The following is a 14426-nucleotide window of genomic DNA, read 5'->3' on the forward strand; positions in this document are numbered from 1 at the left end:
ACTGGTCTCGGGTACCCCACGGCTACCTCCTTTCCAGGCTGTGGGGTTGCCACTCCACTCTGATCAGCTGACTCTCACCACAGCAACGAAGCCCTTGCCCTAATCGATCCTGTGATCACCTCCTACAGATGACCTGTGATCTGAAAGTGGCACACCTCTTATCAAAGACCCACTAAGAATGCAGCGACAGTCCAGGTACCCCTTGTACCACCCATGTTCCCCCATCATCCATAGGCACGTAGTATTACTGGGAGTTAGGACTGCCCCTCACAAGCCATCTCAACAAGATTCCCAACAGGTGCCAGGGTAGCTCAGTCCGCGAAGCCTCCAACTCCTGGTCTCAGCGCAGGTCTTCTTCATCTCAGGGTCCTGAGTGCAAGCCCCACAATGGGCTCCATGCTGGGTTCCTAATATTACCTCCCCACCTTGTCCTTATCTACACTCCTTGGAAATGCGAGTTGGGCCAGTGAATGCAGCTGCCCCCAGAAAGGGATCATCCCCTCTGTCTCCTCCCGGGTAACCATCATCATCGTCATCGGGGCCAATGCGGCAAAAGAAATTCAAAGAATCCTGACCACAGCATTCTTAGGCTGATGCTTGTCTCATTCCCCCAACAGTAAAACCGAGTCACCCAGGGGGAACACTCTCCAGGTACCAAATGGGGCCTCGAGGATTCAAACGTTGCATCAGCTACCTGGAGTCTCTTGTGGGACTGACATGGTCCTAGATCACAAGGATGATGGCGGGTTGTTGAGTACAATGCCCAAGGGATATCCCTAGGATGATAGTCCACACCGGTCAAACAGGAGAGAACGCATCTCTGTGCCGCTTATACAACTTACCTCAGCCCTGAAGTACCTAACCTTTCTGGACAAAAGGACTGCCACAAGTAGGGGATGACTGGACAAAAGGTAAAGATGTATCTCCTGGAAATACCGGAGATATTTTTGCGGCAGTTACCAAAATGTACGCATTGAGGCAGTAACGGGTTAGGCGAAGGGGTGCTGGGGGTGGGGGGGTGGTGGTGGGGGGGGGAGGGAAAAGCTCCTTGGACTGGACACACTGCTGAATGTGCCTTCCAGCCAGACAGCTCATGACAATTTGACTGCAATTTAAATGGATGTAGCTAGCAGGGGATGTCCCCGAACCTGCATCTCCCAAGTGAAATACATGTGTACCTCACTGAGTGTCTGCCCTGCCTTCATTCCTCTTAGGCATCACCAGCTCATTCCAGGGGCAGAAAAATGCCATCCTCCCGATGTCACGGACAGAAGGACAAACTGGATGGACTGGCCTCAGGCAGGCCATCCAAAAAGGGGATATAATTCAATTACTTAACTGCAAACTCTAAGACTCACCAGCTCTCTAGGGAGTTATGCTGTCAAGCACTCTGAACTTGTGCCACTTGGGGACACTGAGTGAAGTCCTCCCTGGGAAGCTCCAAAATCATAAACAACACTTTCTTTCCAAAGGTACCACGTGTACCTCGTCTTTCATGGAAGTTGTGCACTAATTTGTGTCCCTCAAGCGTCGTCTGTCTTAGCGGTGGTCATAATGGATCACCAAGTGTTTGAGTCATAACAGATCATCAAGTGTTGAAGTGTTTAAATACCACTAGCACTCATGTAGCCCTCAGACAACTGGGAAGTGCTCTCCAAAATGACGCTAGCTTTGGTTCCTTGCAGGAACCCACCCGAGAACAACTAACTCCACACGTAGGTGGGTTTATGCCCACAGCGCAGGTAGTTTTATCCCCACAATGGAAGTCATCCACGAACCAAAGGTAGTCTGAAATCTGTCCACAAAGTTAGTTGAAATGATCAACGAATGGCTTCAAGGGAGTCTCAACTCCCTGGCCAGAGTTATTAATGATGACAAAGTTGCCCTAGACCTCTTTCTTGCGCACCACTTGTGAGTGTATCTTGCCATGCCTCAGGCCAGTGGAAAGGTCAACACCGGGCCGGGTCAACACGGAAGAAAGCCATCTGGCTTTCTGATGGTCTATGAGACTTCCTCAGCCAGTTACAGCAGGGCAGGGTTGAAGTTAATCCTGCCACTTGGGCTCTTCCTCATGCTTGGAGTCCTGTTGATAGTATCCTATGAGATAGACTGGAAAAATCTGGTCCTGGGCTATGCTGGTCAGACTGAACAAGTGTGGCCAATGGGCACCCAACAGAAGATTCACCAGAACCTATGACAGCGTTTCTGCCTCTCTTGTGGGCAGAGACACGACACACCTCCTGTCTTTGTTTCAGACTATCTTTTCAAGGATGCCCTGGGGAAAAAAATAAAAATGGCATTTACTTCTAAAGCAATGGGCAGATTTGCTTACTGCCTATGTTTCCAGTTGCTGCTGTAACAAAGGGCCACAAACTCAGTGGCTCATTTATTATATCCCTTCTTGAGGCTCTGTGGGAGAATCCATTCCCTTGTCTTTTCTGGGGGCTACCTGTGTTCTTTGGCTCCTGGCCCTTTTTTGCATCTTCAAAGCCAGTACTAGCAAGTTAAGCCTCATGCATAAGCCCCTCCTCCCCCCCCCCCCCCCCCCCCCCCGCCACCTCGCCACCGACTCCTCTCCCCGTCTTTCCTTTGCAAGGATCCTTGCAGTTTCACGGGGCCCATCCGAAGACTCCCTCAATATCCTAATCTATGCCGCCGCATCTTTGCCAAGTCCCTCTGGACAATGAGGTCATTCATGAGTCCTGCTGAAGACATGGGCGTCCTTGAGCAGGCACTGTTCCTCCTACCACACCGCCCATTATTAACGAGTCAGATCCCCTAAACTTAGCATTACTCTTCTGAAATGCAAACATCATCTGCTTCTCTTTACACCACCAGGCTCAGGAGACAGGTGCGTGCCTGAGGGCCCTCAGGTAAATGCAATTGTAAAAAACTCTTCTTTTGTCTCGAGGTTTCTCCCCGTATTCATAAAATACTGCCAAGTTATCAGTTTGCAAGTAAAGTAAAATCTCTGGCCCTCCACAGTTTCTAGTTACCATGAGTTTTCAGATTTGGGTATCTGCCCGATATTTTCTAGAAAATGAATGAAATAAGCCCGTCAGGATAAACAACAGAATTTGTTGCAATGGGAAAACTTCAAACTTTCAAATGAAAATCAGAATTTTGGATAATTTCAGTCAGTCACCATGACTCCAGCAGCTTCCCAGTACACAATGGCTTTTCTGCTGAGAGTGATAATGATATCAGCAAGTATGATTGCCTAATGTTGGATAACAACATTTGGAAGAAGAACGTAAGTCAGTGAATTCAGTATTTTCCACAGGACAATGCATTACAAGATGACTGAAAGGTATAGGATCCATCTGAACCATGAAATACAGCATTGGGTTTTCACAGGACCCGTTAAAATTTTTTGGTAGCACTGTAGACTCCAAACTGTGGAGTCCTTGGTGCTTTTTAAGGAGTTTTAAGAATAAAATGAAGTAACATTTAGATAACTTCTTAGGCCTGAGAAATTAAGAACTGCCGCCCTCAGGTGTAAATAAGGACACACACGCAAGAAGATGGCAGGAATAAAAACATAATCTAAGAAGAATTTGTACCTTACAAATGATCTGGCAAATCCAATTTTAGGGAAAATGCCCTGGCACTACGTGGGACAACAGGACCAACCACTTCCTTCTTGGTCAACTATAACTCACAAGTAAGTTATATTTATTTTTTAAGTGACTGGCATTACCAAGCCAGGATAATCCAAATAGGAGGTGAGGAAAAATGAATCCTAAGCATTTCCCCTTGCTCTTCTTCACTGCTCTGATTAAACCATCTGGAACGGTGATATAATCCCTCATTTAATACTCAGAAATCCTTTACAGGCGGGTATAATGAACAGTCTCGGTGATGAGCAATTTTAACAAGTCTGTCCATGTACAAGAACCAAAGATATGGACAAATAAAAATGAATTATCATTATGACCTATCACATTCTGAAGAGTAAGTTCTTCTGAAAGTGGTAATTGAGCTCTGGTAGGCAATAATATATGGACAAAATAACTTAGTAGGAGTTACTACAAATACTCCCTGCTGGCAGGCAAAGCATCTGGGAGAAGAAATATAAGTGCTAAATATAGGGATGAAGAAATCTAATTTTCTGCAGCACGGAAGAAGCCAAAATTGACCAAAATAGTTTGGCAAACGGTCTGTTATGAAAAGGGTCTTATAGAGTTTCTAGTTTTATAATCTCCAGGCTTGTAGTATACATACTAGTAGATTCCTTATAGACGAATTCTAAAATGATAGTATATTAGACTAAGTACTTTGCCTTTTAAAACAATCACAGAGGGTTATATACTTCAGATTTCATACCTGTGGCTGTTTTGTCTATAAAACTACGATGAGCTAAAAACCACATCTAGCTCTAACTATATATCAATGACTATTTGTACTCTGAGAGATGCAGGTACAAATCTGTATTGATACTGGCAGCCAAAATAATCAGGAATCCAAAGATTTTAATGTCCACTGAAATATGCTTGGACCTGACCTATTTTGCAGAGTGGCAGGGGCTGAGTCACACAACTAGCATCTTTAAAGCCAGACAGTCCTAAAATATAAGATGGTCCTCTACTTTTATGGGTTAGCTAAGTGCATCATCTGTGTCCCAATTTGCCGAAGCCACCTTTCTCCAGCTCCATGTGGACCAATCATCATGCCATTTTGAAACATCAATGCTTTTTTTATTTGTCCTACTTTCCCAGACCACTTTAGCGTTTGTTAAACACACAATTGTGGACTTTCTTCAACAGAACTTAAAAATGGGTCTCTCTACTTCACACTTTAAGCAATGGTCAACCTGTAACTTACCTAAGTTACACTTTGAGGTGCTTTTTCCGAGAATTCCAGTGCACCCATACCTCCAAGTCTGTATCTAACGTCCAGGTGGGGCTCAAATGAGTGAAACCACAGGTATGAAGCCTAGACGGTTCACAATCCACCTGGTCTCTAGATCTCACGAGATTTCTTGACACTTCCTAATCACATCCTACCCTTAATTAAATTTATTTTCATTTAGTAAAACTATTACTCATTTACTTGCCACCAATATTTGCTCACACTCAGCAAGAAGATTTTGCCCTTTATACCCTTAACAACTGAGGATTGTGCTAATAAGAGAGAGCATGAGACATATGGAACCGATAATGGTCTTAGAGCCAAAAGAGCCCAGTATTTTATTTTTTTTTTTAATTTTTTTTTTTCAACGTTTATTTATTTTTGGGACAGAGAGAGACAGAGCATGAACGGGGGAGGGGCAGAGAGAGAGGGAGACACAGAATCGGAAACAGTCTCCAGGCTCTGAGCCATCAGCCCAGAGCCTGATGCGGGGCTCGAACTCAAACTCACGGACCGCGAGATCGTGACCTGGCTGAAGTCGGACGCTTAACCGACTGCGCTACCCAGGCGCCCCATGAGCCCAGTATTTTAACATATCACTTACCACGTCCTGTGCAGCCATGGTGAGAGCTAAACACTTGTTACCTCATCTGTAAACTGGATGGACAGTACCTACCTTATAGAGTTGTGAGAAAATTTGCTATGATGCATATAAACTGCTGGCCCACAGCGGAACTACTGTAATAATTTGTGAATGAGGAATTCTGTAAGATGCATGCTATGTTAGCTTCTTAATACTGTTGTTAACAAGTTACTATCAACCTAATGCATTAAAAATTCACATTTATCATCTTACAGTTACGAAGATCAGAAGCTCTCAGGCCTCCTTCTCGAGGCTCTCAAGGAGATTGTTTTCACACCTTTTCCAAGTTCTAGAGACCACTCCTTTCTCCACCTTCAAAGTCTGCAGCAGATTCTTCAGATCTCTCTCTGATACCTGCCCACATCTCCTTCTCTGAGTCTCACACTCCTGTTTTCCTATTATAAGGGTGCTTGTGTTTACACTGAGCCCACCTACCCAAATAATCCAGAACAATCTCCCCATCTCAGCACACCACTTAATCGTAAGCGGGAAGTTCCTTCTGCAGGATAATATACCCACAGGTTTCAGAAATTTTTTTCTCTTACCACATGTTAACACAACAACATTTCTTAAAGAAGAAATGATGTTCTATGGCATAAATTCTAGAAGCTATTATTCCCCACCACACCAGTCTACCTTATAGAAGTAGAAAAAAATGTCATCATAACAAGTAACTATTGCTTACAGCAGGTTAAGCGGTGGAAAGTGCGAAGACGGGAGGGGCATTCTGGAAACAGAATTAAAATCAATTCCCAAGACCATAAACATTAACAAAAGTATTGTGGTAGCACAGGGAGACCACATTGGTTATCTGGTAAATCTTTTCCATCAAAGAGCAGAATTTACACAGTCGTAACTGCCAACATAAATTCAACTAGGACATGGATAAAACCACAAAACTATAATCTCTGGGTCTGAATGGATACTAAAGGTCACCTAGTATCTATATCTACTCTCTTGAGTGCTGCTGAATACTAACATTAAATTGGTATATGCTTTAGATGTTTTAAATACAGTCACACCCATCTGATTATCTGAAAGTTACTTATAATCATATTGGGACCATGGGGAAAAGGAGAGGTAAGAAGAAAAAGGAGGAGAAGGAATTTATTTGGGACATTACTTTAAACTCTACTTTACATAAACAACAAGCGTCCCTGAAGCAAGGTCTGTCATTTGCACTATCAATTATACAATTATGTATCAATTCTAGATAGTCTACAGATAACTCTAGACAATCACAACTGTATACTAACTACAGATAATTCATTAGGAGCTATTTCACCTAACCAAGTTAAAAAAAACAAAACAAAACATTAACTAAGTGTGTTATCTGGATACCACTGCTTTACAAACTTAAGCTTATGCAGGAGGGAGGGACATGACTGAAAATAATGAGGCAGGTTTTCCATAAACCCATTCCTACACTAAGGCAACGATTAAGCTCCCCAAAACTGTCCAAATTCACTTTTTTTTTTTTTAGAAGTCTGGAATATAATCAACACAACCACCAGGGGAGGGCTAAACGAAGAAAGCAGCTACTGCATATCTGTAAGAGGACAGAGTGACTTTATAATTACCTGCCTAACATACACTAACCACAGCTTGAAAGCGGCTAGCATTCCTGGTGTGGTTTGCTGGTGGCAGAGTGGCTAATAGAAACCTTGTTCTTAAGAGCACTGATGATGGGTTTTGACCCATACAGTGGCTCCAAAGGAGCCTTTATTTTGCTACTCTCAAAACGAACTCCCTTGGGCTGGTATAGCCTCCGAGTGCCAAAGTGGTAGTAACAGCCACAGCCACCATTCCGGGCTAAGAATAACAGGTAAGGCAAACAACCTAAAAATGAGAAGGTTGGAGAAGAAAGATAGATGGAACAGAGCTTTGAAAACGCTCCAGGGGGGCGCCTGGGTGGCGCAGTCGGTGAAGCGTCCGACTTCAGCCAGGTCACGATCTCGCGGTCCGGGAGTTCGAGCCCCGCGTCAGGCTCTGGGCTGATGGCTCAGAGCCTGGAGCCTGTTTCCGATTCTGTGTCTCCCTCTCTCTCTGCCCCTCCCCCGTTCATGCTCTGTCTCTCTCTGTCCCAAAAATAAATAAACGTTGAAAAGAAGTTCTTTAAAAAAAAAAAAAAAAAAAAAAAAAAAAAAAAAAAGAAAACGCTCCAGGTATACCAGGGAAATCCAGAAGACCAGACATATGCAAGAGCAGGATATGCTCAGAAAAGACCTTAAAGATCCTAAGGTTTTACATCCTGCTATGTTCAAGGAGGAAGTATGCGCTAAGGCAAGTTTTAAATGGCCTAGCCAAGCGTTAACGGAGTTCCCTAAATGAAACCCACTTGTAAAGACTGAGTTTGGTTTTTGTTTTTGTCACTCCCAGCTTTCAAGGAAGTATCTTTCATATCATTATCTAAAACAGATGACTTCCAAGACCATACAAAGTATATATTATTTTCGCAAAACAGCTGTCCATAAAGAAACCATAAAAAGTTAACTGAACAAACAACTATAATCCATCACAAGCAGCAAGAACCCTAGCTAGTGGGGGAAAGATTCTGGTATCCACAGTTCAGTACTCACAACTGCACATTTCTTACTCACTGCCTTCTCTTGACCAAAGTTTAGTCAACCTTCTTTCCATTCCACAGACCCCTAATTTCAGGCTTACCCATGAGTAAGCACTAAAACACAGATTATTCCCCCCTATTAAGAAGTCACCCCAAGTAAGAGCTGAGACACACAGCCCATCATGCCATATGCTCACTTTCTTTGCTTGCTCATTTCCCCTGAAAAAGTTTTTACTAATCTTGCTTACCCTCCCAATAAAAGAAAAACCACTCTCTGACTGAGATACTTTCAGATTGCTACAATCAGAATGTTCTCCATATTGCACCGGTCTCTTTAAATAAGGTGTCTTCTTACCAAATCAGAATTTGTTTTTGTTTGATAGCAACATTCGCCACATTTAGTTGCCAACAAAAAAAATTATAATGTGTGCAAAGAAACACGGAACTATGGGCAAATCACAGGAATAAAACAAAGTAACAGAAAATGTCCCTTAGGAAACCTTGGTGTTGAACTAATTACATGCATGTTTTGAACTACCTGCTGGTGTAAATATGTTACTGAGAAAGTTTTAAAAATAATAAAATGTATGGGGTGCTTGGGTGGCTCAGTCAGTCGAGCGGCCAGCTTCAGCTCAGGTCATGAACTCAGGTCATGGGTTCAAGCCCCGCGTCAGGTTCTGGGCTGACTCCTCCGTGTCTGGAGCGTGCTTCAGATTCTGAGTCTCCTTCTCTCTGCCTCTCCCCTGCTCATGGTCTGTCTCTCTCTCTCTCTCTCTCTCTCTCTCTCTCTCTCTCTCTCTCTCTCAAAAATAAACATAAAAAAATAAAATAAAATTTATATGGACAAAGTGCTAAATTGGGAAAACAATGTGTGTACAAAACAACAGCATCAGTAAATAAAAGTCAAAAAAAGAACCACAAACAGAAATTCCAGACCCAAAAAGTACAGTAACTGAAATGAAAAACTCATGAAAAAGAGATTCAACAGCAGAGTTTTTAGCAGGCAGTAAAATCAGTAAACTGGAAGTCAGGTCAACTGAAACGGTACAGTGTGAGAAACTGTATGAAAAAGCGTGAGAAAGAAGAATGAAAAGAATCAACATGCTTAAGAGACCTGTAGGCATACCAGCATACACGTGATGGGAGTTAAAGAGGAAGTGAATACAGAAGAGCAGAAAAAAATATTTGACGAAAATAACAGCCACTAAGAGACAATCTTAAAAGTGAAAAAATTTCTCGTATCTGATAAAAACTATTAATCTACACATACAAGGAGCTCAACAAACTTAAGATACGATAAATTCAAGGTCTGTCCTTCAAAACAAAAGAGGGCATTAAACATCTCCAGACAAACAAAAGCTGGGGGGATGGTGACAAATGGTAAGTGGAGTAACTGTGTTTGTCGGTCATTTCATAATGTATTAATATGTTGAATCAGTATGCTGTATGCCTGAAAATAATATAATATTGTACATCAACCACACTTCAATAAAAGGAAATAAAATAATAAATTCAAAGCAAAAGAGGAGGAGAAAATACTTTATTACCAGACCCACACTACAAAAAATGAAAACGAAGATCAGATTTGAGACATTTGAAAATGAGACAGAAATGAAAGGATACTACTCATCAACTCAAAGCCATACAAAACAATAAACTACTAAAGGTACCTACATAAGATAAACACAAAAGCCAGTATTACTGTATTTTTGTTCCTAACTTCCTTTTTTCCCTAGGTGATTAAAAGACAAACTACAAACAAAAATAAAAACATTTCACCTATAAAGATGTAATTAATCTAAGACAGTACAACAAAGAAGATGGCAAAACTGTATATGAACAGACTTTCAGTATACTACTGAAACAAAGTTGGTAGTAAGTCAAATTCATTTGTTATAAACTGAAGGGGCCAATTGTAATACCCAGAAAACAACTATAAAAGTGACCAATATACACAAAAAGAAATGAGGAAAAAAAATTCTACACTACAAAAAAACACAAACACAGAAGAAAAGGCAGTAACAGAAGGAAAAAAAGACTCATACCAAACAAATAAAAAATTAGCAGAAGTAAATTCATCCCGGTTAGTAATTCCGTTCAACGTAAATGGAGTAAACTCTAATTAAGGGGCCAAGTACGACACATGGATTTTAAACATGAATAGTCCAACTAACCGTTTTCTACAATAGACTCAGATACAAGGACACAAACAGTATGAAAATGAAAGCATGGGGAAAGGATACTTCATAAAAGCAGTAACTAAAGGAAAGGTAGAGGGGCAATGCTAAAATGAGAATCGGCTTTAAGGCAAAACTTGTTACAAAAGGCAAAAGCATCATATTTTGACAAAAATGTCAATCCACAAAAATTAACAATTACAACTTTACATACATCTAACAGAACCGCAAAATATATAAGCACTAATAAACACAACAAGGGAAAAACAGGTAATTCTGTAATAACAGAACCCAATCAAAGCCATCGTCTTAACAGAGGAACAAGGGAGTCACTTGGGTTTTAACTGCCCCAATATTTAAAAAATAACCGAATAATTACACATTATTTCTGCTTCCTGAAAATATAGGGGAGAAAAGAGGAAAAGAGGTTTACCTTGAGAAGTATTTTTTTTTCCAAGTCAGTGAGAAAATTTAAAAATTAAAGAATGTACCTAAAGGTGACTTCTGCAGATAGCAGATATTCACCCAACTTGAAATTAAAAAAAAAAAAAAAAAAGAAAAGAAAAGAAAAAGAAAGAGAGAAAGAAAGAAAGAAAGGAAAAAAGAAAGAGAAGAAATTCAAAATGAATACCTTACCCTGTTAACGTTTCAATCCCAGTTAAACGAGAAGTCAAAACTAGAAAACAGGCCACAAAAGCATAAGCAGAGAACTGCACAGTTGGTAGACAAAACTGAATCAGCTGAGACGCTATCATTTTCAGACTATTCGTGTCCAGCTATTAACACAAAGGGTCATTACCTTAACCTTTCTAATCTGGTCATTTAAAATACTAATTGAATAAGCCCTTGTTCCTAATCCAACCACTTTCTATCCTCATCCGAAGGAGCATAAAGCAGAACTTATGTTACAATTTTAATCAGACTTCTCCCTGGGGGAAGGATCTCTAAAATCACTGCCACACAAAGTGACAATTTTGAATTTCTAGGTTGAATCTGCGACTTCGCTTTCAGTGCTGCACATACTGGATCTTTCCTGCACATCTTTCTTGTGTGGAGAGTGAGAAGGTGGGGGGCGGGGGGGGGGGTGGACCGTGAGAAGGTGGGGGGCGGGGGGGGGGTGGACCCTGAGAAGTTAGTAACCCATTGTACTGATACCTGAAAATACCTAACATTGGAAACAGACCCCAAAAAGCTAGTTCTTGACACTTTGCTCAATTATAAACTTGACCTTCTGAAATTCATTAAACATGTTAGAAAAATATTATTTCATGATTTCATACAGGAGTGAATGTTTTAATATGTTCAAGTGAAGGGAAAAGAAACGGGATTTCCAAAGCCCTCGTCTGCAATTCTCGGCAACAGGGCTGCGAAAACAGCATACTGTTAAGGAGCGCGTCCGCATGCGTTGCGTGACCGTTCCCCAATTCTACAAACCGATCGCAGAACTAGTGGATTCTCCCATTCTTAAGGAGGTCTCCACTTTGTTGTATCCAGGGAGTGAAAACTCCTTGCCGTAAGTAAAATAACGGAAATTTTCTAGAATGGGTCCCACATTGAGACAGCAAAGGCCAGGCAGGGGTAAGCCACTCAAAGCACAGAAGAAAAAAAAAAAAAAAAAAGAGAGAGAGAGAAAGGAAGAAAAACGTAAGTTAGAAACACAAGTTATTACACGACGATCCTGCCCAATTGTGTCGGACTGAAGTCCTCTGGCATCACCTCGGCATCGCTGCCCCCGCGTGTCGCCAAACGGGTGATGCCAAGAGCCAAGGTCCAGGAACCACGCGCCCGTACCAGCTACTTCACAGCAACGGACCAGCCTGTGTGGTGGCGGAAAGGAAAGGCAGAGCAGCAAAAGGAGACGCAGCGTAGCCAGCGCCTCCGCGCCATTACCGAACTACGCAATAGCTCGCTAGTTCTGCCAGGGCGCATCCAGAGCAACTCTGTGCACCCACCAAAGTCCCAGGGCTAGCTATTGACCTCAGTCCCGTCTCCCGACTGTGGTGCCCAGCGCGGGGAGCACTGGGAGCAAGATCACCAGGCTCCAAGGCCCCCGCAGCGACATTCGCACGTGGCTGTCACACCTGGCTCACCCGCACCTGGCCTTCAGACAGGGCTGCGTCCCCTGCCCTTCCTTCTCAGCCAAGCGCCCCCAAGCCCTAGCGGTCTTCCCCACCCCATTTAGTCCTACACACAGGTAAAAACACACACTCGCTCCCACCGTCATCGCCCGGGAGGAAACAAAGCCAAATGTTCGTCTCGTGGCACAGGTTACCAAACAAGCGTTAACAGCCAACACGTAAAAAACAGTATTCTTCCTCACCTTTTACCTTGTAGTCGGTGGCAAGCCAGGCATTTCCCCCAGTGACCTAACTGAGGATGGTGGGTGCCTCTTTCAGCACTACCAGTTTCACCTGAGTCGCGCAGGATTGACGCAAGCAGCCAAAATGTGCAAGCAATTTAACCAGCAGCACGGAAGCTTTCCAACCGTAGCTTTTAGGTTCTGTACCTCGGCAACCAGTCACGCACGAGAGGTATTTCACGTGACCGGAGGAGGTTGTCCTTAGAGGGGAGGAAGTCGGGCAGGATGGGGAATGTTAAAGGCTACGCTGTCGCTCTTTGGGGCCAGAGTTTCAGTGAAGGCCGTGAGGCGTTGCCAAGTCCGGGGTAGAGACTCCGGATCGAGCTGGAAGTGGCCCTCCGAGCAAGCTGCGTCGCTGTAGCTCCCAAGCCCACAGCGTACTTCGGGGCTCTGAAAAAGTGAGCGTGCCCACTGGGCTGCGCAGGCAGCCTTCTGGGATTTGTGGTTTTCCGAGGAAAAGGTCCTGCTTATGGAAGGTATTCGAAGAACTTAAGAGGTATTCCAGTGTTTGGGAATGTAATAGACAATAGATCAGCGTTGAGTGAAAGCAGCCATACACTTGTGTTTTAGTTGGATTAACCTAAGGTGTCCTCACACTTCTCAAAAAGTGGAAGACTATTGGCTTTCATGATTTGTCTGGTCTCCAACACTTGCCCAGAGCCTGCCCTGCCAGCAGAACTTTGACTGTCATTTACCAGTCACAGCTTATTGGGAGATAGGGCTCTGGTCTTGTTGAGGGATTGCTGACCAACCCGGGCTTCCAGAACAAAGCTCCGCAAATAGTTGGCCTTTAAGTATTTCCTGAATAAATTCTACTGTGTCCATCATCTGTTTCATTGATTACATTTACAATAAACTTGGTTTGCTGAATAGCTTTTCTTTGTTGTTGTTAATATGAAATGTTGCTCTGAGGGTTCCTGATACATTTGATACATGTTTCCATCTGATACAATTAGAGCTCCAAGAATTAAGACTTTTTTAAAAAAGGTATAATTCACTACATCAAATTCTCCCATTTTTAAGTATGCAATTGATAATTTTTATCATATCCATAAAGGTGTGTGATCATTACTATATAAATCCAAAATATTTTTGTCACCTTCACACACACACACACACACACACACACTACACACACACACCGTGCTCACTAACAACCACCTCACATTTTCCCTTCACCCTAGCAATTGATTTCTTTTGATTTCAAGATTGTAGTATCCATGAGTTCTTCATTCTTTCTAGGGCTCATTATATTCCTTGGATTTACCACATATTCTCTATCCATTCATCTGTGGATGAATATTTGTATTGTTTTCAATTTTTGTCAACTGTGAATAGGGCTGCCATGAACATTTCTGTACAAATATTTGTGTGACCATCTGTTTTCAGTTCTTTTGGGTGTATACTTAAGAGTGAAATTGCTGGATTATATAGTAGTTATATGTTTAACTTATTAAGGAAGTGACAAAAGTGTTTTCCACAGCAGCTGCGCAATTTTATGTTCCCACTAGCGACATATTTATCCACATTCTCGCCAACATCTTCCTAGTATTCATTCGTTTGATTATAGACATCCAGTGGTACCCTGGTATACTTTTGACTTGTGCTTCCACGTGTTTAATGATATTTATCATCTTTTCCTGTGCTTATTGGCTGGCCTTCTGGAGGAAGGGTCTCTTAAGATCTTTTGCCATTTTAAAATTTGCGTTGTCTTTTATCATGGAGATGTAAGACTTATGCACACATTCCGGATATAAGCCCATATCAGACAGGGTTTACAAATATTTTCCTCCATTCTGTGAGTTACCTTTGCACTTTCTTCATGATTTC

The 14426-nt window shown here is 42.4% G+C and overlaps 1 protein-coding gene across 5 annotated transcripts in view; it reads right to left on the bottom strand.

The window, feature by feature from the left end:
- Positions 1–12677, bottom strand: part of LOC124527573 (gamma-taxilin-like) — a 66166-nt gene extending 53489 nt beyond the window's left edge. For 4 of the 5 annotated variants that reach the window (XM_047100669.1, XM_047100667.1, XM_047100668.1 and 1 more), the window contains exon 1: positions 12558–12677. The gene's annotated coding sequence lies outside the window, so the exon portion shown is untranslated. The remainder of the gene's footprint in view (positions 1–12557) is intronic. The other variant, XM_047100666.1, reaches the window with a different exon arrangement.
- Between the last annotated feature and the right edge of the window lie 1749 nt (positions 12678–14426).

The sequence above is a fragment of the Lynx rufus genome, unplaced genomic scaffold (assembly GCF_022079265.1).
Source record: "Lynx rufus isolate CCGP_SWC_20201006 ecotype Redwood Valley unplaced genomic scaffold, mLynRuf1.p SCAF_51, whole genome shotgun sequence".
Classification (NCBI taxonomy): domain Eukaryota; kingdom Metazoa; phylum Chordata; class Mammalia; order Carnivora; family Felidae; genus Lynx; species Lynx rufus.